We start from the raw sequence: 22,892 nt of genomic DNA on the forward strand, positions 1-22,892 counted from the left end.
CCGAGTTGCTTATTTAGTTTAAGATGGTTAGACAATGAGAAATCAGTTCCACAAATAAAGCTTATATTCCTTTGAAAGTTATTTATTTTTTTAATACACTATTCTTATGACTAATATGAACTGTACCAAAAAATAGTCTGGGAAAGGGTTAGTGAACCTCTGTTAGCTTAAGGAAAATGTATATATAAAAATCCCAAGCTAATTTAAAATTTATTCCATGACTGTCAACTGAGGTCCAACTACATGTAAGTTACTAAGCTTAAAAGTACTGTGTGTATTCAAGAGGGAAAAATAATGTTTCTGTAAACATGAAATCATATGGTCTATCACAGAAGAATGGGGAAGGGAATTCTTTGGCTGATTCACACGTACAAACTCAAAAGCTGCTGAATTCCATGAAAGGAAGTTGAGGGACCTATAAAAGGGTATGGCAGAGAGCTCCAATTGCTCCAACTTTTATGAATTATATATTCTGACTTGGAAATTGACAGCCTGTTGCAAACACAGAAATGCATCACAATACCCATAATAAAATCTCTCCTCTGTCAACAATGCAGATTTTCTTGAAGTCATATCAATAGTTGAGCTTGTCTCTTCTTGTTTTGTCTTCTTTTCAGTGGTTGGTAATAGATTTGCAGAATCATTCAGTCTTTTGGCCAGATTTCCATCTTCTTCATGCTCTGCATTATAAAGACTGCCAGAAATGGTTAGCCATAGAGTTCAGGATCTGGTATTGTAAGTCTTTGAAAGTTAGTCATCTATGGAATATAAATTATCAAACCTTACAACATAGACTGCTAAAATAAAAACTATCCCTTCTGGATAACTGAGGTTCACACAAAATGAGTTTTATTTGTCTAGAACCATTAAGGCAAAATGATCTGTCAAAATGGTTTAAAACCTTTGAACCTGTACTTTTTTGTGTAAAAACTACAAGTGAAAAAATTCTGTGCCAGTTTATTACGCGGTGCAGTTACCCACAAAGGTTCTAACATTCTCTAGAGAGTGTTGGCATGCCAGTAGGAAACTATGTGATGACTTCCACTATGATTAGGGCTCATGGGGACTTAGAAATTTTCAGTTATTGGAAAAAATGACATTTTCTTTGGTATCATCCTTGTGTGGCTGACAGTAGGTTAAAATATGATGCCTGTTGGCGGCCACTGCCTCCTAACCCTTTATCACCAGTTCTTGGTTGTCTTGAAGGAGTCCTAACTGGTTCCTAAGTAACAGTACTGGAACTTCAGAAGGTCATTTTACCCATCCCCATGCTTCTGGGCAGGATGATAGTTAATGGTAGTTCATTATCTTGGCTCCCAGAGCTCTCTCTGAAACTAAATGCTGATGTGTGGACATAGTCACTTGCCTCTGGGGAACATGATGAGGCTATGTTGATAGGTTGTTTTTGTTTATTTTTGTTTTTAGTGAATGAACATTTAAAAGTGAAATTCTTTCCCATTTGGTTTTGTTTGCAATGTGGTTTAAATTATATTCTTCTCAGGTTCTCATGCTCCATGAGGTTTTTAATGCCAACCAGCATCACTGACAGCCATCTGTGCCTGGCCCCAGGCATGGACTCTCCTGGGATATGTCTACACTCACCTGTCGGAACCACAGGTTTAGGCTGCTAATATCGTATGAAAACTTTGCTTTGAAAGAAATAGGTATAAAACGTTAGTTCTGCATCTTGTGTAGAAGTCATAATTCTTACAGTTCATTGGGCAGTTCCTCCCTTTAAGCTTATGTATTGCTGATTATTTGAAACAGCTCACATTATGTTACAATCTTTTTTTTTGTTAACTTCTGATTTCAATAATGAAGAGTTAGTTGTCCCTGATGCTTCTCCTCCTCATTCCCTACTAGACTGCTTATGAAGATCCGTAAAATAATGGAAATGAAAATATGTCAATCGGTGATTTCTAAATAATTTTTAAACATTCAACACACCAGTCTCTATTACCTACAATAAAGCAAGCAGATATATTTTCTTATTTCAAAGAGTGCTCCCTGACTCAGAGCCTAGGTTCTGAGTCACCTCTACATGGGTGAGTTGCTGGAGCTGGCCAGAGACCATGATCTCTCTATCAGCAGCAGCATTCCTATCACCTGGGAGCTTGTTAGAGATGTGGACTCTACTCTATGGTGATCTAATGTATCAGAATCTGCTCTTGAATGTGATCTACAGGTATTTTGTGTACTTACTGAAGTTTTAAAATTACTATTGAACATCTTGACACTATCTATCAATATTATGCATTAAGAAACAAATATGTTGAAAGAAAAGACTGTACCTGTTCAGAATGAAAGTTTTAACCAAATTTGTTCTGTTTCAGCTCATGCGAAGGATTTTTAAGTTAGGAGATTTTGTAAGAAAACAGGTGGTTGTAACCCCTTAGCAGTTTGGGGATGAGTGGATAATAAACCGTCTTTTTTATTTTTAATTGCAAGATGCTTGAATAATTAATTTTCTGCATATTACCACTTGAATTAAATGACTTGAGTGATGACTTTTGTTTTAATATGACAGAATGTCCAGTGTCAATTATTTGTCCCTGATTCCATCTTACTTCCTTTCCATGTAAGCCCTCTAAATGACGTCATGTTAGTTATCCTTAAGAAAGGAAACCCACAAAATAATCTCAACAAGTTTAAAAATGCACAGGAGACATTATTTTAATAAAATATACCATCTGATAATAATGATTTTAAGTAGGATTCTGGATGAGTTCTTTTTATTCATTTAACTCTCCATCTGCATGAATATTTTTATAATAAGTATATGTCAATTTTATGTTTAGAAAATTATATTATTTAAAAGTAAGACATGAAGTTTTGTTCATGCAATTAAATGAAACTATGTATAAAACTGCAAAAAGCCTGAAAGTATGTTAAAATTTTTGATGTTTTTATTTTTATATATTGAATATCTATTTCTCTTACAGCAGTTGACACAGAGTTTCAATAAATGTTCAGAAAGTATTTTTTAATGTGAGAATGCATGGGTGAAGATATTGGAACAACTATGCACAAGAAAATCATATTGAGTATTTCTTGGTTTATTTCTTTGCAGTTAGTATTTATATTGAGCTATTCGAAATATACATGTTTGAGATGCTATTGTCTACAAGGATTGAATTATCCTGGTTAACTTATACACATGCAATCAAGTCAGATTAGTGATGAATAAGTAGTCTTCAATGCCCTCTTCCTTATTCCTTTGTCTCTAACATGATGGCATTTTGTAAACAAATGGTTTAATAAGCTTTTCCAAGCCTTAAGAACCTATGTAGCATATTGTTCCTAAAAAAAGCAGTTTACTCTGAAATTAGTTAACTTTTAAAAATCTCTTTATTATAGAGTAGAATGAATTATAATCATTGACTAGTTGAACTTTGGCTAGAAGTAACAGACCACAGAATTTGGAGATTTTAAATTTATTGAGGTTGGGAATTTTTATGAAAGTACATTCTTAGTGATAGAACAAAATATTTAGGGGTGAGGAACTTCAGAGGTCTGCATTTGGAAGTAAATTCTGAAAACCATGTAATCATAAAACATTTGGATCACTAAGTCAAAGTGCAATCGGTTTTTTTAGGCTAAAATACGCCCCTTATAATATGATTAGTAAGCATATTCATATCCATCATCTTTAGTGATCATTTCCAGAATTTAGAGGTAGCTACTCATATTACTCAATAAAGAATAAAGTTAGAAGCATTGAAAGGACTGCCCATATGTATCACCAGTGAAGGCCAAAGGCAGCCTTGGACTCCCAGTTAAGAGATTTCAAACCTCAGGTGCTTCCAATGCAAGACAGTGATAAACACATGATAGCTGACAAGTTGGAAGTTACTGTTACCTAGATAGGCAATATACTGTGGTGATCAAGATTCAAGCTCTTGAGGAAGAGAGCTGGGTTCAAATACTGCCTCTACCACTTACTCTGTAACTTTAGATAAGTACTGTGACTGTCACATGTGTACCTTATAGATGAGTTTGGAGTTTAAATGAGCAGTGATAGGAAAAGTGGTAACAACAAAGCTTGGCAGTGGTTAAGTGCTCAGTAAATGTTAATTCTTTAGAGAACTTAAGATTAAGCCTAGAATAGCTCTAGGCATTTTGTATGTATTATTTATATTTAGTCTGTCACAAAGAACGATTTTTTTAAAAAAAATCCAATTTTACAGAAGAAACAAAATTAGTATAAGAACTGTATAAAATAAATTGTGAAACCAGAATGGTAGCTTAAGTATAATTCCAAAGCCAATCCTGTTAATTTTTTTTTTATTTTTAAATAACAGTAACTTTTTTTAGAATTTCAAATTTTTTTTTCATTTCCTTTTTTAATTATTTATATAAATTTATATATGACAGCAGAATGCACTAAATTCTTATTACACATATAGAGCACAATTTTTCATATCTCTGGTTGTATACAAAGCATATTCACACCATTTCAAGTCTTCATACATGTACATTGGAAAATAATGACCATCACATTCCACCATCATTTCTAACCCCATGCCCTCTCCCTTCCATTCCCACCCCTCTGCCCTATTTAGATTTTATCTATTCCTCTCATGCTCCCTCTCCCTATCCCCAAAGTTTTAACGAACAATTTTTTTTTTTCAAATTAGAGATGCTAGGAATTCTTGTGTTAACTTATTTTTATTCCTCTGGTCATTTTAAACTGAATGCTTTTTATTTGTTTTTATAAAGCTCTATAAGATAGGAGGAAGATAATGATTTGCTATTACACTAGAAAGTTACTGAGAACATGTTTAAGCAGAAAAGATCAGTGATAGTGCCCCTGTTAAAGGAAAGCAAAATATGTGAAAACATGAACTTGATTAAAAAGTGTGTTCTGTCTCTGTGGGAATAAATTCTCCTGCTTGGTATTTAACTGCCTTTCTAAGTTTTTATAGTTTCACCCACACTTTTCTTCTGATACAATATCTAGTAGTATTTAAAGTAACTATTGCCCATAATTGGTATTTACTACCATAACTTTGAAGTTGATCATTATTTTCCTCTGATGGTATGCCTTCACAATACCCCCCACAGAGTTCACTTGTACTGTGTTAATTTCCCATCTCTTAAAACAGGGATGGAAGAAGCATGGTTTAGAAGACAGTATGTATGTCTTATGATCGGCAATTAGGAAATTGAAATAAATATTTAAGTGCTTAATGGGGTTGGCTGTGGCATACAATGCCCCAATGAATTAGTGATTTGCCAACTTTGCAATAATTTAGAACTATGAATCTTGCAGGAGGGGCTATTACTTAATATATTATGAAATAAGTCAATGAATTACATCTAGTTTCAATTGACTAATCATAGTCCTATCAAAAACTAGATATCATTCCCAGCTTCTACTAAAACTTGTTACTACTTAGCAAAGTGGACCAAACTTTAAAGGAGAAAACAACCGGCCTACTCTTTCGCCAAAGAAGTTGTCCTTTTCATTTGGGATCGAGGCATGTTTCCTTTATTGCAAAGGGCAGTTCATATTGAGGCTGTCATTTATATTGATGTTCTTTTTTCAAAATGACACCTCCATGTAATTTTTTTCTGTAGAAAAATTGGATTTCAGTGTTCAGGGTCATTGGTAAGAGATCTTTCACTGATTCTAAATTTATTTAAAATTTTTAGGAAGAAGGAGAAAAAGAAAAAAAAAACACAGAACAAAAATCCCAAGGAGAAGTAATATGCACCTTACTTAGAAAACGCAGTGCATTTTAAATGGACTTGCCAAAGAAATCTTAGGGTGTTTTTCTCCACCTTTGGTAATTTAATAACAACACATGGGGATTCTTTTCTTGGAATTTTGTGAAACTTACAATTATCATAGGATGGAGTGCAGTTTGTTTGCTCCTCAAAAAAGCAGAGATGATTTTTATTGACCAATCTTTGATCCGAGAGATTAAAGAAAGTACTGCATGAGCAGCGAGAAGGATAACACCACGGAGGTCAATAGGCTTCTCTGATATTGGAAATGAAAGTGAAGCATTACATTGGGAGATAGGGTCATTTAGCATTCTTACTGGGAACTCAGGACTCTTTCTTTTTCTACCTTTTTTGGAAAAAAATATTAAATTTGTGAATAGATGTCTCCATGACTTAATACCATGGTCACATGGAGATCATTTGGAGGGCACTAGATTCACCAACATAATTCTGTAACATGCTTTTTAGCCCAAATGGCCCTGTCTGCCACATTCTCACACCCTTGATTGAAGTGCCTCTGGTAGACTTTTGGAATGCAGTCTGAAGGCTTAGTGACTCATTTTTTTTTTTTCACAGCGAATACATTTCCAATCTCATAGAAAGTTTCCAATAACTATTGTAAAGATTATGTTTCTTTTATTTTTTCTTTGAATCTGTGAAAGAAGCAAAATTCAAGTTTAGCTGAGTTTTGAAAAAACAGGATGTAATAAAACCACATTGCCATTATTTGCAATTTTAATACACTTCTATTCAGTGGAAAATTCTCTAGTCTACTATCTTGGAACTATAGTCAAAAGAGTTGCCTTTTTTTGCCCTTATTTTCCTAAGTAGAAAGGTATTTTGTCCTTTTATTTTTACTCCGTGCCAGGGATTCAGGATTGGAAGTGTAACATCTGGTGTGATTGTGACTGGGGATAATACTGAAACGCCATTGTTTATATAATATTTACCAAGACTCCTGAGGCCTGACAAAATGTTCATGTTATGCTTCTTCATTTCTTTGAAAGATTGCCAAAGAAATTTCATTGAAATAGCCACTTCTATCTCTCTTTCAGTTTGCTAAGGACAAATGCAAGATTCAGGCAAATTGCTTTAAACTTTTGACACAGACTATGTTTATCAACATTTTTATTTGTAAATTTAAAATATCCTTACTTTTCTCTATAAAAGGAATTTTGGTTATGACAGGACTCTCACTATGATGTCAGTATCTTACCAACTAGAACTAGATGGTTCTTGCCCCCTTAAGTTCTAAAGGTGATTTAGTATTCAGATTGAATTAACAAACTTAAAAGTTTACATTAAAATTATTGTTTCCTCTTATCTCTCAAACACCACCCAGGTTATTTTTCTTAGCAAGAGCATATGAGTATATTCCACACAGCACACCTAACCTATATCAGATCATCCCCTTCCAATTTAATATTGTGATTGATAATTTACATAACTCTCTTCTCCTTGGGGAACATCATATCTTTGGATATTTGCAGGGTCATACTCTTGTGAGTTTGCATAATTTAATATAATTTCTCCCTGTTTTTTACTGCAGGTACTATTTTACATTATTTATTTAGATCCTCCTGATATCATTCAGGGGAATTGAAGTTGTTTGTCCACCATTATGTCTCTCGGTTGTAATTGACATTTGAACCTTAAATTATCTTTACTTTCATGCCTAGTTAGTAATCATCTGACTACATGATTAGACAGAATGAAAATAAGGAAAATTAACTGGAGGAGTGAGGTGGCTCAAGCCATTTGTTTTTTCCAGATAAATACATGTCAGCTGGTTTCAATGTGTATAAAATAGATGGTTACAATATTCAAGGTGGTTTAACATGTTGCACAGATACTTAGGTTTCCTAGAAATTTAAAAACTTGTTTTAGTCCTCAAAAATCAATCATGAGAAAGGTATAGGAAACCAAATGTGAAACTGTTTTAAAGTTAACTTGTGAGAAAATAGAATTTTGGAATTTACCACGTACAAATGAGGAAACTTGCAATTCAGATACATGAAGTAAGTTATGTGTTTCCCAAGTTTTACTTTGAAAAATACTTCTTAAAAAAAATTCTTAAAAATCAAAGATTTTTTCCCCTCGATTTTTTAGAAGACAAGCATAGTCAATGATGTTTTTTCTCAAAGTTTGTGCTCTCAGAGGGTGTGAGGTGAGATACACATAATTAAGTTATACGATTTCTTCATTTTCAGTAGGCGTGCACTAAATTTTAGTGTTCTCCATTTTTTCCATCTCCTCCTACATCTATAGCACATTAAGGAATTTGAACATATTTCTCATACACACCCTCATAAAATGAATGATTAATCCCTGGTGCATTTTTTTATATTCTTGATTATCCATTTCTTACACACATGTTACATGCACACATATTAGTGTACTGTATTGTTATTAGAGTTAGAAGTAGCATTAGTAAATTACTTATGGATAATGACAGAAGTCTTTAGTAAAAATGAAAAGACCTATTTTATTATCGTTAAGTGTGTTAAACTTACACACAGGTCCACCAGCCCTCTGTGATGATCCGTGCAGCACTGGCTGTGGAATCACCAGGCATAGAAGAATGCAGCAGCTCTCCACCATTACTATTTCATAAAAGCTGTGCAGGTCATAGAACTTTAATAATTGTACAGACTTGTATTTGACCATAGACATAGTGTTGGTAGAAGAAAATACTTTCACAGAATACATTTCCTGTGTTTTTATATCAAGATTGTCAGATAAGTACCCATTCGTCAAAGCTAAACATCAAAATGTAACCCAAAGATTCCGAAGGGAAGACTGGCCATTCCCTGTTTTTAGTTAAGTATTGAATTTGGAATTTCCACAGCTTGCCGCTTAGTAAAGAATATTTTGTACTTTAAAGTTGCAGGTGTTTGAAAAGTATGCATGTTCTTTAGATTTAGACATTAATAAGAGTTCTTCTTTATAACATTTTTCCTTTCTTTTTCAGATATGGGAAAATAGTTTCCACAAAGGCAATTTTGGATAAGACAACGAACAAATGCAAAGGTATGTTTTCAGGGCTGAATATTTGCTAAATCATAACTTTGAAATGATGGAATTTTGAATCTGATCTTAGGTTACCAGATTACCCCCCATTTTATTCAAAATCAAATCTCATGTGACACCCAGTTTCTGTCTTGCACAACATTATCACACTGCTTACATTTGTTTTGTCCCTGGTTTGGGTTTTGGCTGGAAACTCAACAGCAACTTCCAGTTTGCCAGATTTCCAGATTTGGCGCCAGTAGAGTTAACATGCAAAATACTAGTTGGCATTTAGCCCCTACTTTTAAAAGGGGAGTAGAGTTTAGAAAATAGCTTTTCTTTCTTGAGCCTGAGGAGATTAGAGCTGCTTACTGAAGACCATTGGACTGTACTAAAGAACTGAAAAGATTACATATTGTGCAAATTGGCTCTATTAATTAGAATAGAGTAGTTTTAAGCAGTACTTAATTACATGTTTCAATACTCCCAATTGTTCTCTGCTGAATGCCTGTTGACAATATTGGCAGCAGGGAGGAGAGAACCATTTTCACTGACCAAATTGTAATGGGGAGGGGAGGTCATGCACCCCTTTGAAATATGCTGCTGCATTAATTTGATGCACTGACCTTCAGTTTTCCGTGTAATTAGGATGAGCTCATCCAACTCCATGAGCTGGAAGAGGAGGCATCTGCAGTAGGCAGCTCGGATGCTCTGTGCTTCTGACTTTTAATGATCCAGCATCTTAACAATAGGCATGTGATTTCTAGGAAAAGGAAAGAATGGAGTCAGCTGATTTTGAATCTAACTACTGACCCCATGAATTGAAATAAGGTTGACAGGAATAGGCAGAGAAGGCAAATCTCCTCATTAATTAGACCCTTGTTTTTCAAGTAGTGGTGACGGGGCAGTGGCTTAGTACAATTTGAAAAAGGCGAAGAACATAAATGCACCCTCCTCTTAAGCCAGCCATTTCCTTTAATCTAGACTTGAAGTGGTCCATTGTATTTCTGTCTCTTCTTCAAAGTGCCTAGATTTAAAGGAGCTATTGTGACAAATGTCTAAGCCCATGTTTAATCAACATGGCACATTAAGGCAGTTTTGCGTTGGGACTGTGCTTTATGTAGAGTAGTACCCCATAAATATTTAAAATAAATTAGAGAGTTAACTTGTAGACTCAAATACATACACTTAGTTGCCACGATTTGTCTTATTGAACATTTATAAATTATTTGGGAGAACAGACACACACAAAATATTTTGGTTTTATAAAGAAAAGTAGACTTGCTGGCATAAAACAGGAAACTGATCTCAACAGTTTCAAACCAAGAGAGACATTTCAGTAGATAAGTGGTTTTGGCCTTATCCTACCTCCCCTCCTTTTCTTCCTGGCCTAACAAGAAATCTTACAAGGCAGTTCAGTTTGCTGCAAAGCAGAGCTGCACTAGTAAAGTGAGGGAGAGGACCCAGAGTCCTCTGGTTGCAAAACCACCACTGTATACTCTTCTCCAATGACAGTCTATTCCCTGGAAGCCAACACTCTACTAAGTGCCCATCCTGATTTAGAAAGGATATGGGTACAAATTAATGCTACATCTCCCATATTTTTATAATGCACAGCCCTAATATTTGGAATGGGTCCAAAGATAAGTGAAGAGGCTAATGGGGCTTCCAAAGAAAGGGAGGTTGTAATTCAGAACTGACTTTATGTATAAGTCCACTGGAGAGCTTTCCTTCACCTGGGCTTGGGGAGACACTGCCACTGTGTGGGCGGTGATGAGACCCTGCAGGGCGCTCTGCCTTGAGCAAACCTCACAGGACTTGATGCCAGCAGATACCTTGGAAAGGAGGTAGAGGTAAGAATAGGAAACCAGAATGAGAGAGTTTATGGGGGGAAAATGTTAATAATGTTAAGACAAATAAGAAATAACATGTAATTTAGCTCATAATAATGTTAGATGGCATGCTACCCAAAGCAACTTACAATGATAGGTAGGTAGGTAGATAAATATAGGATAGATAGACTGAGAGGTGGATATAGATAAATTAATACATGAGATTATAGAGCATTAGTATAAATGAATGTTGCTTGTATTATATATTAATTTTTAGAGATTAAATATGAGAATTATATGCATGGAAATAAAAATTCATAAAAGGTCATAGGACATTTTGTCATAAATCATATTTTGGAGCCTCTTTGGACAAAATTAAGCTAAGGAATATATTAAATCTGAATAACACGTGCCTTAGTTATTGAAAATTCAATTATTTAATGCTTCAGTTTCTGTCAGAATTTGGCCAACAAGAGAGATTTGAAGATTTACCCACACCATTCTATGTGGCAGTTCAGGGCAGAACTTCCAAAGGATTGATTATGTATCTGATCATGCATACATGGCTGCACATGGACCAGAATATACACACTTGTAATCAAAAAGGGTGAGGGCAGATCAGACCAAGAGGTTGGAGATATATATAATAATCAGACCAACAGGAAAAACTAAGATAGAAGCAGAAATTGAGATGACCTGCTTATTGCTATTTATTGCAAATAGCAAAATTGGTGGAAAACTTTAAACATCCACTCGTAGAAGCAATGTCATTTGATTGTCGTGGCCATGTGTTCATTTATGACCTGCTGAAGAGTGCACACATGCATGTGCATCCATCCTCAGAATACGATAAGTAAGCAGTAACAGCAAATTTCTCAATAACACCCAAAATACGTTTAACCTGATCTCTAACCTGGCAGTTGAGTAGCATCCTCTGCTTTGGCCTCGATCAGCCTCCTCTTCTTTTCCTCAACCTGGCTGTTTCACTATTGTCTAAATCAAATTGGGCATAATTTCAGTCCAATTCTAAGTACTACAAGGAAGCTGCATTAACATTCATCTCTCCTGAAACATCTCTCTGTAATCGATAGTCTGTCTACTCTATTTCATTACAACTTATTTTGTTACCAGGAAATATTCTGGGTACCAGTGCTACAAACTGGACTGTTTCTGAGGCTTTATCTTTGACCACGTTGCTGTGTGTTTGTCTATTTTGACACTAGTACCATGCTATCTCAATTATGTACCATTTCTTCATAATATGTGGAAATCAGTGACAGACTGACTCCACTTCCACACAACCTCCACTTCCACACAACCTCCACATGGTACTTTCCTTTTTCAAAATGTACTTACTTTGAAATTAATTTTGTAATAATTGATATGAGTTCCAAGGGAGACTCTGGTACTTCACTTGGAGTCCTGTTCCTTTAAACAGTGTACTAAGTATAATGGAGTTATCAGACTGAATGAAAATCTACAATTCTCTGTTTTAATACAGCCGTGCTCTCAGGATCTGTTGAGATTAATGGGGCTGCTTGCTCGTATGCTGTGGAAGTCCTGCTGTTTGTTCAACTTTTCTCTTTTATTGCTTGTTGTGTTTTTTCACGGCTAGGTGCCTCCATCCATGTGCTTGCTTTGTAGCCCTATCCTCATCAGAACCCCTTTTTGCCTAATTTTCTGCTATGATTTCTTGAAGCCTGAGAAAACAGATGACCAGCTTGTTAAAAATGTGAACCTATGGATAAATAAGCTTTAGACTACAACCTCTTATAGGTGGTTATTTGTTTTTGTGTGTGTATGTTGCATTTTGGTTTTGGACTTTAGGGCATGAACTGCTCCAAATATTTTAGGTGTCTGGAGGCGTTTTCTTTCCCTCTTTCTTTTGAAGAGATACAATAAGCTGTGTTTTAGGTAAATAGTACTTTTAGCCAGTTACCAAAGTTTAGATTATCTTATATTTAGGGTATCTAATGATGGTACTTTTTTTAATTTTGAAAGTAAGATTCTACAGAATAAACATAATTTTTGCCAGGCATGGAGGCGCACACCTGTAATCCCAGCAACTTCGGAGCCTGAAGCAGTAGGATTGCAAGTTCAAGGCCAACCTCAGAAAATTAGCAAGGACCTAAGCAACTTAGAACTGTTTCAAAAAAAATAAAAGGTTGCGAGGGCAGGCCTGGAGATGTAGCTCGGTAGTAAAGCATCCCTGAGTTGAATACCCAGTACCAAAAAAATAAAGAAGAAGAAACAACATAATTTTTGCTGCTGTCATTTGTCAGCCCAGTGGGATGGCTCTTATCTTCATTACCACATCATTAAAAGCAATATTTCTCTGAAGTTGTTTCCTGCCCCCTCCCCACCTTTTCTAACTTTGGTTGGCAGCTGAGATGTCATTGTTTTCATAGTAACAATAGGACACCTAAGAAGATCTTGCATGGAACAAAGCCAGTTCTCCTCTTCACACGGCACACACACTGGGAAGGGAGGCTTGTCCAGCTCAGAGTGACCACCAGGAGGAAGAATTAAGGATGTCACTGTACTGTGGCTGTGAATACCTCTGTCCTCTCATGGGGTTTTCCATTTCTTTTGTCAGAGTGGAGACAAAGTGGAGTCATTCTTCTACTTTTCACATAATCATAAAGTAATGACTTAATAAAAACTGTGTTTTGCATTTCAGGTTATGGTTTTGTTGACTTTGACAGTCCTGCAGCAGCTCAGAAATCTGTGTCAGCCCTGAAGGCTAGTGGGGTTCAGGCTCAAATGGCCAAGGTGAGTCAAGCACTTTGCTCCTGAAGCCTCTTCCTGCACCATTCTTCGCTCCCTCTGTCCCTGCTAGCCACAGCTCCTGCTAAATATCTACCCTGTGTCTCCACATCCACAGCAGTAATACTCTGACAAATATTATACATTCCTCATAATTTTCCATGGGAAGGAGGATTTATAAATACATACAATTCACATAGTAAATTACATAACGTGTAAATAAACTTTAAAAAAATTTCTCAGGGTAAGGAATGTGCCTGAATGTCCAAGGATTACAAAATGGAAACCATAAGTTTCTTGCTTAGTGAATAGCTTAGTACAGTACACATAGATACTAATTACTGTAAGACATAATGTTTACCTTGAAAATTTTTTTCTTATGACAGCTTCTCTCCAAGTCTTTCCCTAGAATCTACAATATCATAATTTAGAAAGGTGAATTGAGTTAACCAGCCAGTTATTGTCTCTTACTTTTCATATTATGCTCTTAAAATTGAAGTTAGTTTAAGATGCCCAATTCCTTTTTCAAAAGACATGATGATGCCTTATATTTGATGCAATCTGGAAGGGTGACCATCCCTGATCTCAGTTACACAGACAGGTGCAGTCATGATTACAAAGCTGAGGAGACCTCCAATTGTGCTCCTTCCTACTTTCAAATAGGCAAAATCATTTTATTAAGAAAAACTAAGATTCAGAAAAGAGAAGAACCATGAAATGGCATGTTTGTATTCTGTAACAGACCTTCTGAAACTACCAGGTTTCAAGTTTGAAAACAGATATGACAGCAATTGAAGATCCAAAGACAGGAAAAAAATCTACTTAACTAAAGGTATATCTTCATAATTGCATGTAGGTACTAGCTGTAAGCGTATAACTCAAGCTTACATTTGGGCAGCAAAGACTTGGGCATAAGTGTCAATTCAGTCAATGTCACTTTTAGGTTATATGCTAATAGCAAGTACCAATAATGCAATTATGAAGATATACCTGTAGATATACCTGACTTTTTTCCCCATCTTTGGATCTTCAATTACCGTAGGATCTGTTTTCAAACTTAAAATATGGCACTTTGATATTTTAAGCATTCTTTTCAATTCAAAGAGGCAGCAATGTTATATTATCTGGCTTCATAAAATACTGAAAAAAAGGAATTTTCTACTATCCTCTGCTACTTCTAAATATTAGCAAATGATCATTTCCTAAAGGGCACTCCCATGTCCATAAGGAAATGTTTATTGAAGTTAAAAAATAAAAACTCTGAGAAAGAAATAAATTACCTGCTGAGACTTAAAGCCAAGTTAAACCTTAGCAGTTACAGGCTACTGAAGAACATGCGTGCAACTACTAGGATCGAGGCTTACTTTGAATGAAAGAATAAACATAGATAAAGATTTTAGGAATTAATAGAAGGTATCACATTTTAAGGTAACCTTGCCATAGAATGTTTTTAAAGATTTATGTTGAGTTGCACTTACTTTGGATTTTCTTGAACTCCAGAGTAAAAGTTAAGCAAAACTATAAATAGTAAGCATCATGGGCTGGGGTTGTGGCTTAGAGGCAGAGCGCTCACCTAGCATGTGTGAGGCACAGGGTTTGATCCTCAGCACCACATAAAAATAAAATAAAGATATTGTGTCCATCTATAACTAAAAAATAAATATTAAAAAATAGCAATGATGACTTTTAGATTATTTGTCCTCCATAAAGAGTAATTTCCTGTAATATTGTTGAGAAGCAATGAAATTTTAAGTGTATTGTAAATATGAGATACCAGCTTTGGATCATGATTGCCACAATGTTTAATCTGGCTCTGTAAACAGTGAGCAAATATTCTGTAAGCAGGACTCTTAGGCGTTCATTCAGAAAACCACTCTTCTGTCCTCCACTCTGTCTGTTCTACTCTGTGAAGCTCTGGTTGGATAAAATCCAGGGCAGGTCCCATGACTTTTCTTTATTTCAAAAAAGTCCCTTTACTTGCTTCTTTAATTTCAGGTCTTTCTGGTTGATTTTAGAAGATGGTGGGTTAGAATGCCTCTTTATTTTTCATGTCTAAACTCCATGAAACACACATATCCTTTATACTTTTCCAGGCACTTCTGTGTGTATTTACATTGCCCAACCTCAAAATGATATTTCAGACAAGTCAATATATGGGGAAAGCCTTAAGTTACATTTCAAATAGAATTTTTCAAATGTTAGAATCTTGTGGAGAAGCTTTGAAAGCTGCTGAGAGTCCACAAAAGGGATGTTGTGTCTTGCATGTCACTGTTACAGAAAGACATCACAGTCTATGTATGTAACAACTATTTGCTGACAACTCTATTGATTATCTGGTGACCAGGAAGCAGTGTCTTGAAGGTTTTTGTCCCCGCATAATCATTTATTACATGTGTATATACTCACATAGATATGTGTAATGAATATATTTAGTTATAACTTAGGGAATTTTAGGATAATCAATTTAGTCATATTTTAGAAGACTGGTTTGGGTTGTGACTAATATGTAATACATTATAACTTGCTTATTTAAAATAATATGAAATATTATTTTAACATTAACCTTTGGTTAACTTTTTGATGCTGAATATCTGGTTTTCAAAAACAGATTGTTCTTTATATTAAGTGTTCAGTGTTTCAATATCCATTCCTGTTTATTTGACAAATTCTGAGTGTTGTGTAACATGAGAGTCTCTCCACCTGATCCAGGTCTGTTCCAAACAGCATGGTTGCGGTGGGATGGGAACATGGGTGGTTTCTGTTTCCAGAGCTAGTGCTTCTCCTGCTCCCACCCCTTCTTTCAGCTCCCTATTTGCAGCTTCTAACCCTCCAGGGTTGGAGTAGCAGAGGTAATCTGGGGTTGATTTCTCTGGCCAGGCAGCAGACTGATGCTTTCTCTCATGGAATGCTTCTGGCATTTTTCTTAGTTGTTTACCCAACCCCACCTTTCCTTTCAATCTGATCTTTCCCCATTATCCCTTGAAGCTAGAGTATATGTGTTCTTGGGCTGGAAACCTCAGCACCTCATAATGGAAGGCCATCCTCAACACCATTCTTCTAGGACTTCCCCGTCCCCCAACCTTCCTGGGGTGGATCTAACACAACCTGGAGCCAACTCTGCCTATGGGCCTACTTCTGATCCACCTTTACCGGCCATCTGCAGTCAAATAGTTTCTTCCCAGCCACACTTGTAGCCCCCTTCAACCAGCATTTCTGCTTCCAGATTACTCACCTTTTGAGTGTGGCTTGGACCATTGTATCCAGCAAGCCCGTGGGACACAGACCAGGCCTGCGGATTGGTCTGTTGAAGCCCCTGCTGCTGGCCGGATAATGAGAGGGAAACAGCCCATATATTGAGACTCAGAGCACATGCACCTTTCTTTCCACATAAAGAGCACATGCACCTTATTTCCACTTGTGCAATCTCTTATAGACAGACAAGAGGCAGTGTTCACATAAGCATCCCAAACCAGTTCTCAGCCAGTTCCTTGCAGGCTCTCTCTGATGACCTGGTTTCTCACTCTGTAATGTGGAAGTACCACACACCCCTTGTTTTATGGCCTCAGCTGAATCAGAGTTAGAAAAAGGCCCGTTTGTCAGCCTGTTAACAAAATGCAAAAGCCATTTTTGAGTGCCCCTGAACACTTGCCCTAGGATCATTCCCAATGCCTGAATATTAAGCAGCATATTATATTAAATATATACTATTTTGAAAAATTCTTTGCAATGCTTTTAGTCAACATAGGACTGGGTGTAGATTGATACTACATGTCATATCCATGGTGCACTTTGAATGCCAGCTTCCCCATGGGTCGATAATGAGTTCTGTTCAAAGACCTCCTTGGTAGGCTTTATACTGTAAATTGGCTAGGAGAAATGATCCCTTCCTCCATCATCTGTGGGGAAGACCATTGTGCAGGATTAGAGATGCTGGCCATGTGCCAACATTTTCCATAGTATGAATTTCTTCAGGTCCCTGTAGAATGACTTGAGTTTCTTTGATCTAAATTCTTTTTTATTATATCTTTATAGTTAAAAAATGTATTTTATAATGCTAGCAGATCTCTTGTTCTGTACCATAAATTCAAGGGTTTTGCAAGTCCACGTTTGGCTTAGCCTCTTTGTTCTGTCTTGATAAAGGAGTCTTTGGCATGCATCTTTTGGGGAGAGGATTTTTAAAGGAAGTTAATCTGGCTCCTGTGCTTGAATGACAAGGGCCTGTCACTGTCCCCTTTCCTTTAATGGACAAATCAGGATACACCTATGTGTTGAAAATCCATATATTAAACATAATCAGAAAAAAAATAAGGGCCATTTTGGTGAGGGAAGGGGGAAATGCAATGTTGTTTGACATGTTGATTGAGTTCAGAAAGGATCCCACAGATGTTCAAAACTGCAAATTGAAACATTAGAGACCAGGGATGATATTATTATTATTATTATTATTATTATTATTATTATTATTATTCATGTATTTTTGATGGCTTGCTTGGTCCTTTCCACGTGGTAATATTTTTTTTGTTTTGTTAATAATCAAAAAAAAATCATTTAAGAGGGGAAAAAACTTCCTTCTGAGCCTAGGCAGTTATTAAGAATTAAGAGAGAGATTTTAGCTAGGTCCGGTGGTTCTTGCCTGTTATCCCCACAATTGGGGAGACAGGAGAATGGCAAATTCGATGCCATCCTCAGCAACTTAGCAAGACCCTGTCTCAAAATAAAAGTTTTAAAAAGGCCTAGGGATATAGCTTAGGTATAAAGCACCTCTGGGATCAATCCCCAGTCCAAAAAGTAAAAGGGCAAAAGGGACATTTAAAAATCATATTCATGGAGTACCCCGATAAAACTTCTCAAATAGAAATGGCCTTGGGCCTTTTGGAAAGCCTATTAATGTTAAACTTGGAAACAAAGATGTAATATGTAAATAAACATCAGTGATACCTGTTAACAGTGTGACTTCTCTAAACCTTTGGTACCTTCTGAGGCCTGCTGGAGGTCAGCAGATCATTGGGTGCTACTTGGCTGATGGGAAGCTTGCACATTTTTCTCAATAAATGGGTAGTCACTGAGCAGGAATTTAGTCCTCACAACACCCCTAGTCCACCATGCTCCAAGCAGTTTGCCGTCACATGCCCGTGAGTGGCTATCTGCTGGTTGGTATTCAGTACAAGAGAAAACAGATGTCTGCTCTTCCTGCCAAGTCCCTTTCTTGCATTTTAGGAACCATTCCACACGCACAGGGAGGTTTTTGTTAATTTCTTTCAGATGATGACTGAGTGCTTTACACCATGTGGGACCTCCAAGCCCCACTTTTCTACTTAAGTGAACATTAGTACCCATTTATCCCTCTCATGGCTGATGTGGGATCTAGTTTTCCACTTGTTAGAGAGGCCCTTGAATCCCTTCAATGTCTAGGGACATAAAGGGGCCGTTGGTCCTACTTTTGTTTAGCCACCTATAATTGACAGAATACATTTATTTTTCAGACATAGCAACTTATTATTCAGACATAATACAACAGAGTTATGGTTGTTGCCGATTTTAGGGAGACTAAATTATCCTCAGTGTGCAAAACATCATCAGTGACTGAAAATATTATATGTTATATTCATAATGAATGTATGGTAAAGAACACACAGACACTTTGGGATTATATATTTTTGTGGCTCCAAGAGGCAGTTTCTCCCCATTCTTTGGTGGTTAGTTTGTTTTTTACTTTAAAATTACTTTAACATTATGGGTAGTATTGAAAAAGAAATATAAGTAATATTAGCACTAATGGTAATCCCAAATGAAGAAACCTAACAAGAATTGTTGCTGTTGAAAACAACACAAAAAAAAGTCATAGGAAATATTTACATCTATTTAGATCACTCTCTTTCACTATATCCAAGAAAGAACTAAAAGTCCAATTTCTTTCTGGATCATGATTCTAAGCAATTTTTTCTCTTCATTGATAAACTTCCCATTTGAATCAAGACCTTGTAGAATGTGAAACATTTTTATTATTAACTTCATAGATGCAAGAAACTAAAACACAGGTTTGGGAAGTACTTAGTATCTACGTTGTAGCCTCACTCTAAAAATTACTTCATTTATAACAAATTCTCCTATGAGCACTCTTAAACATTAGTCATGGAGAGATCTTCATGATTATAATTTTAAAAAGAAAGTCTATAATACACATACACATAATTTTGTAGGTAACATTTTTAAAATGCCATATTTTTGTATAAAGAGTATTTTAATGCCCTATGATTAGGGAGTTTTCCACTTGCTTCTGAATCTGACTAAACATGATTCAAAAATCTAAGGTATGTTGGTTCTCTAATTCCCCTGCTCTGTGTCTCCAAGGCCTCCCAATTTTTCAAGGTGTAAGTTTCAAACTACAGTTTGTCTTTCCTCCTACCCCTCCTTACCTTCCAGAAAAGTGAAAGATAAGAGAAACATGGTTTATCTTCCTGAGGTATCAGTGTTACTCCATGATATTAGATCAGAAATATTTTTTCTCTGTTAAAGTTCAAATTGTTTTAAAAAAATGTAAAAAAGCAATATTAAGATAAAGCACAGGATTTCAAGGAAATTTTCCAGCCCTGGCAAGGCTGCTTTGGCTTTTGCCCATGGACTCTTCTGGATATGCATTCTCCTTGTCCTTAGCATTCCTTACGTGGGAAAGTCTAAGCAGCAAGGGATGATACAATAAAACTAAACTCCTGGATAGCCTTTCACAGTTAGTTTCAACCTCTTGCCTTCTTTTTGTTCCTCAATTCCCCTTTCCTCTCAACAAAGTGTCCCTCACCACCGCTGTCCTCTCATCTTGACTTGCACACACCTAGCCTTCACTATGTGCTTCCCTCTCTCCTTTTTAATTGGAAGCTGTAAAAAGCAGGACTAGGTCATAGTTATTTTATAGTGAGAGTCTGAAGTGTGAGGGGCACAGGAAATGTCCTTGAGCTCATTGAAGCCACAGGTTCTCTCAAGACCCACACTAAGGACTAAGAACTCTGTGCTGGTTGGTGCAGGGCCAGATTTCTATACTAACAAATACTCGCTGGCACTCCAGGAAAGCCTCAGAAACTTAGGGGAGACTAAGGCCAAAGGGAGATGGCTAGTAGAGGAACTGGGCAGTTTACTGGGTTGGTAGAGGCCTGCATTGGAAAACTTTAGTACCTAAAACCATTTCTATTGATTTTTCCCTGTTTTGGAACATTGTATATATTATTGTCTCACTTCCTCTTGTATGTAATTTTGTATACCCCTGAGGGTCTCCTTCCATTTACATGCAATTTCCCTTCTCTCTCCCTTTCCCTCCCACCCTTCATCCCTGTTTAATGTTAATCTTCTTCTCATGCTCTTCGTCCCTACTCTGTTCTTAGTTACTCTCCTTATATCAAAGAAGACATTTGGCATTTGTTTTTAAGGGATTGGCTAGCTTCACTTAGCATAATCTGCTCTAATGCCATCCATTTCCCTCCAAATTCTATGATTTTGCCATTTTTTAATGCAGAGTAATACTCCATTGTGTATAAATGCCACATTTTTTTTATCCATTTGTCTATTGAACGGCATCTAGGTTGGTTCCACAGTCTTGCTATTGTGAATTGTGCTGCTATGAACATGGATGTAGCAGTGTCCCTATAGTGTGCTCTTTTTAGGTCTTTAGGGAATGGACCGAGTAGGGGAATAGCTGGATCAAATGGTGGTTCCATTCCAAGCTTTCCAAGAAATCTCCATACTGCTTTCCAAATTGGCCGCACCAATTTGCAGTCCCACCAGCAATGTACAAGAGTACCCTTTTCCCCACATCCTCGCCAGCACTTGTTGTTGTTTGACTTCCTAATGGCTGCCAATCTTACTGGAGTGAGATGGTATCTTAGGGTGGTTTTGATTTGCATTTCTCTGACTGCTAGAGATGGTGAGCATATTTTCATATACTTGTTGATTGATTTTATGTCCTCCTCTGAGAAATGTCTGTTCAGGTTATTGACCCATTTGTTGATTGGGTTATCAAATATAAGATAGTTGTAATTTTGTGGATTGGATTCTGTGTCCTCTATTCTGTACCATTGGTCCACCCGCCTGTTTTGGTACCAGTACCATGCTGTTTTTTTTACTATTGCTCTGTAGTATAGTTTGAAGTCTGGTATAGCTATACCACCTGATTCACACTTCCTGCTTAGCATTGTTTTTGCTATTCTGGGTCTTTTATTTTTCCATATGAATTTCATGATTGCTTTCTCTATTTCTACAAGAAATGCCATTGGGATTTTGATTGGCATTGCATTAAACCTATAGAGAACTTTTGGTAATATCGCCAATTTGATGATGTTAGTTCTACCTATCCATGAACAGGGTATATGTTTCCATCTTCTAAGATATTCTTCTATTTCTCTCTTTAGGGTTCTGTAGTTTTCATTGTATAAGTCTTTCACCTCTTTTGTTAGGTTGATTCCCAAGTATTTTATTTTTTTTGAGGATATTGTGAATGGGGTGGTTGTCCTCATTTCCATTTCAGAGGATTTGTCGCTGATATACAGGAATGCCTTTGATTTATGCATGTTGATTTTATATCCTGCCACTTTGCTGAATTCATTTATTAGCTCTAATAGTTTCTTTGTAGACCCTTTTGGGTCTGCTAGGTAGAGAATCATGTCATCTGCAAATAGTGATAATTTGAGTTCTTCTTTTCCTATTTTTATGCCTTTAATTTCTTTCGTCTGTCTAATTGCTCTGGCCAGTGATTTGAGAACTATGTTGAACAGAAGTGGTGAGAGAGGGCATCCATGTCTTGTTCCAGATTTTAGAGGGAATGGAAAGGCTAATTTTAAATTAAGGTTACACTAATCTCTTATTTGCAGAAGTGAGTTTTGATCTGGTCAGAAAATATTCTAGTTGCCAGGTAAACTTTTTTCCTGGTGATTGACATACCCTACTCCTCATAACGTTGCATTTACTGGCAATCATATCTGATTCTAGCTGATTCTACCCCCAACAAACTAAAGTCGGATGAAAAATTATCTAAGAGTACTGCTTCTCAGGTTTTCATATGCTTACGAGTCACTTGAGTATCTTGTTAAAATGCAGCTTTTGATTCTGCAGGTCTGAAGTAGGGCCTGAGACTCTGCATTTCGAATAGCTCCCAGATAATTCCTAACAATATTACCGGTCCCTGTATAACTCTTTGTATAGCACGGAGTTAGCACACCTTCTCTCTCCATCTACTCTTGAGTTCAGCTTTTAAAAGATTCTAAAATTTGATCTGCCCAGAGTTTACCATTTTATATGGCTTTTGAGTTTCTCTTGTGGATTAAGTTAGGGCTCTTCTTTTTCCATTGCTGATCACTACTTGAAAGTCATATGGACTTTGCCATAGGGCAGATTGGGGAAAGCCTATACTGGAATCCACGTGACTTGATCCAGAAATCTTTCTCATGTATCTCTAAATTGAATTATTAGCAGTAATAGCCTCCTGCCTGAAATGAACTCCTAAAAATAGCAATGGAAGAGACGTTGGTTGTTTTGGGAAACATTGAAAAGAGCTGAGAGCTGTGGTTTCTG

General features: G+C 36.5%; 1 pseudogene; it reads left to right on the forward strand.

Moving 5' to 3' along the window:
- Positions 1 to 7,743: 7,743 nt before the first annotated feature.
- LOC143389821 (RNA-binding motif, single-stranded-interacting protein 1-like) overlaps positions 7,744 to 22,892 on the forward strand; it is a 42,506-nt pseudogene continuing 27,357 nt past the window's right edge.

This window comes from Callospermophilus lateralis, unplaced genomic scaffold, assembly GCF_048772815.1.
Source record: "Callospermophilus lateralis isolate mCalLat2 unplaced genomic scaffold, mCalLat2.hap1 Scaffold_805, whole genome shotgun sequence".
Taxonomy (NCBI): Eukaryota; Metazoa; Chordata; class Mammalia; order Rodentia; family Sciuridae; genus Callospermophilus; species Callospermophilus lateralis.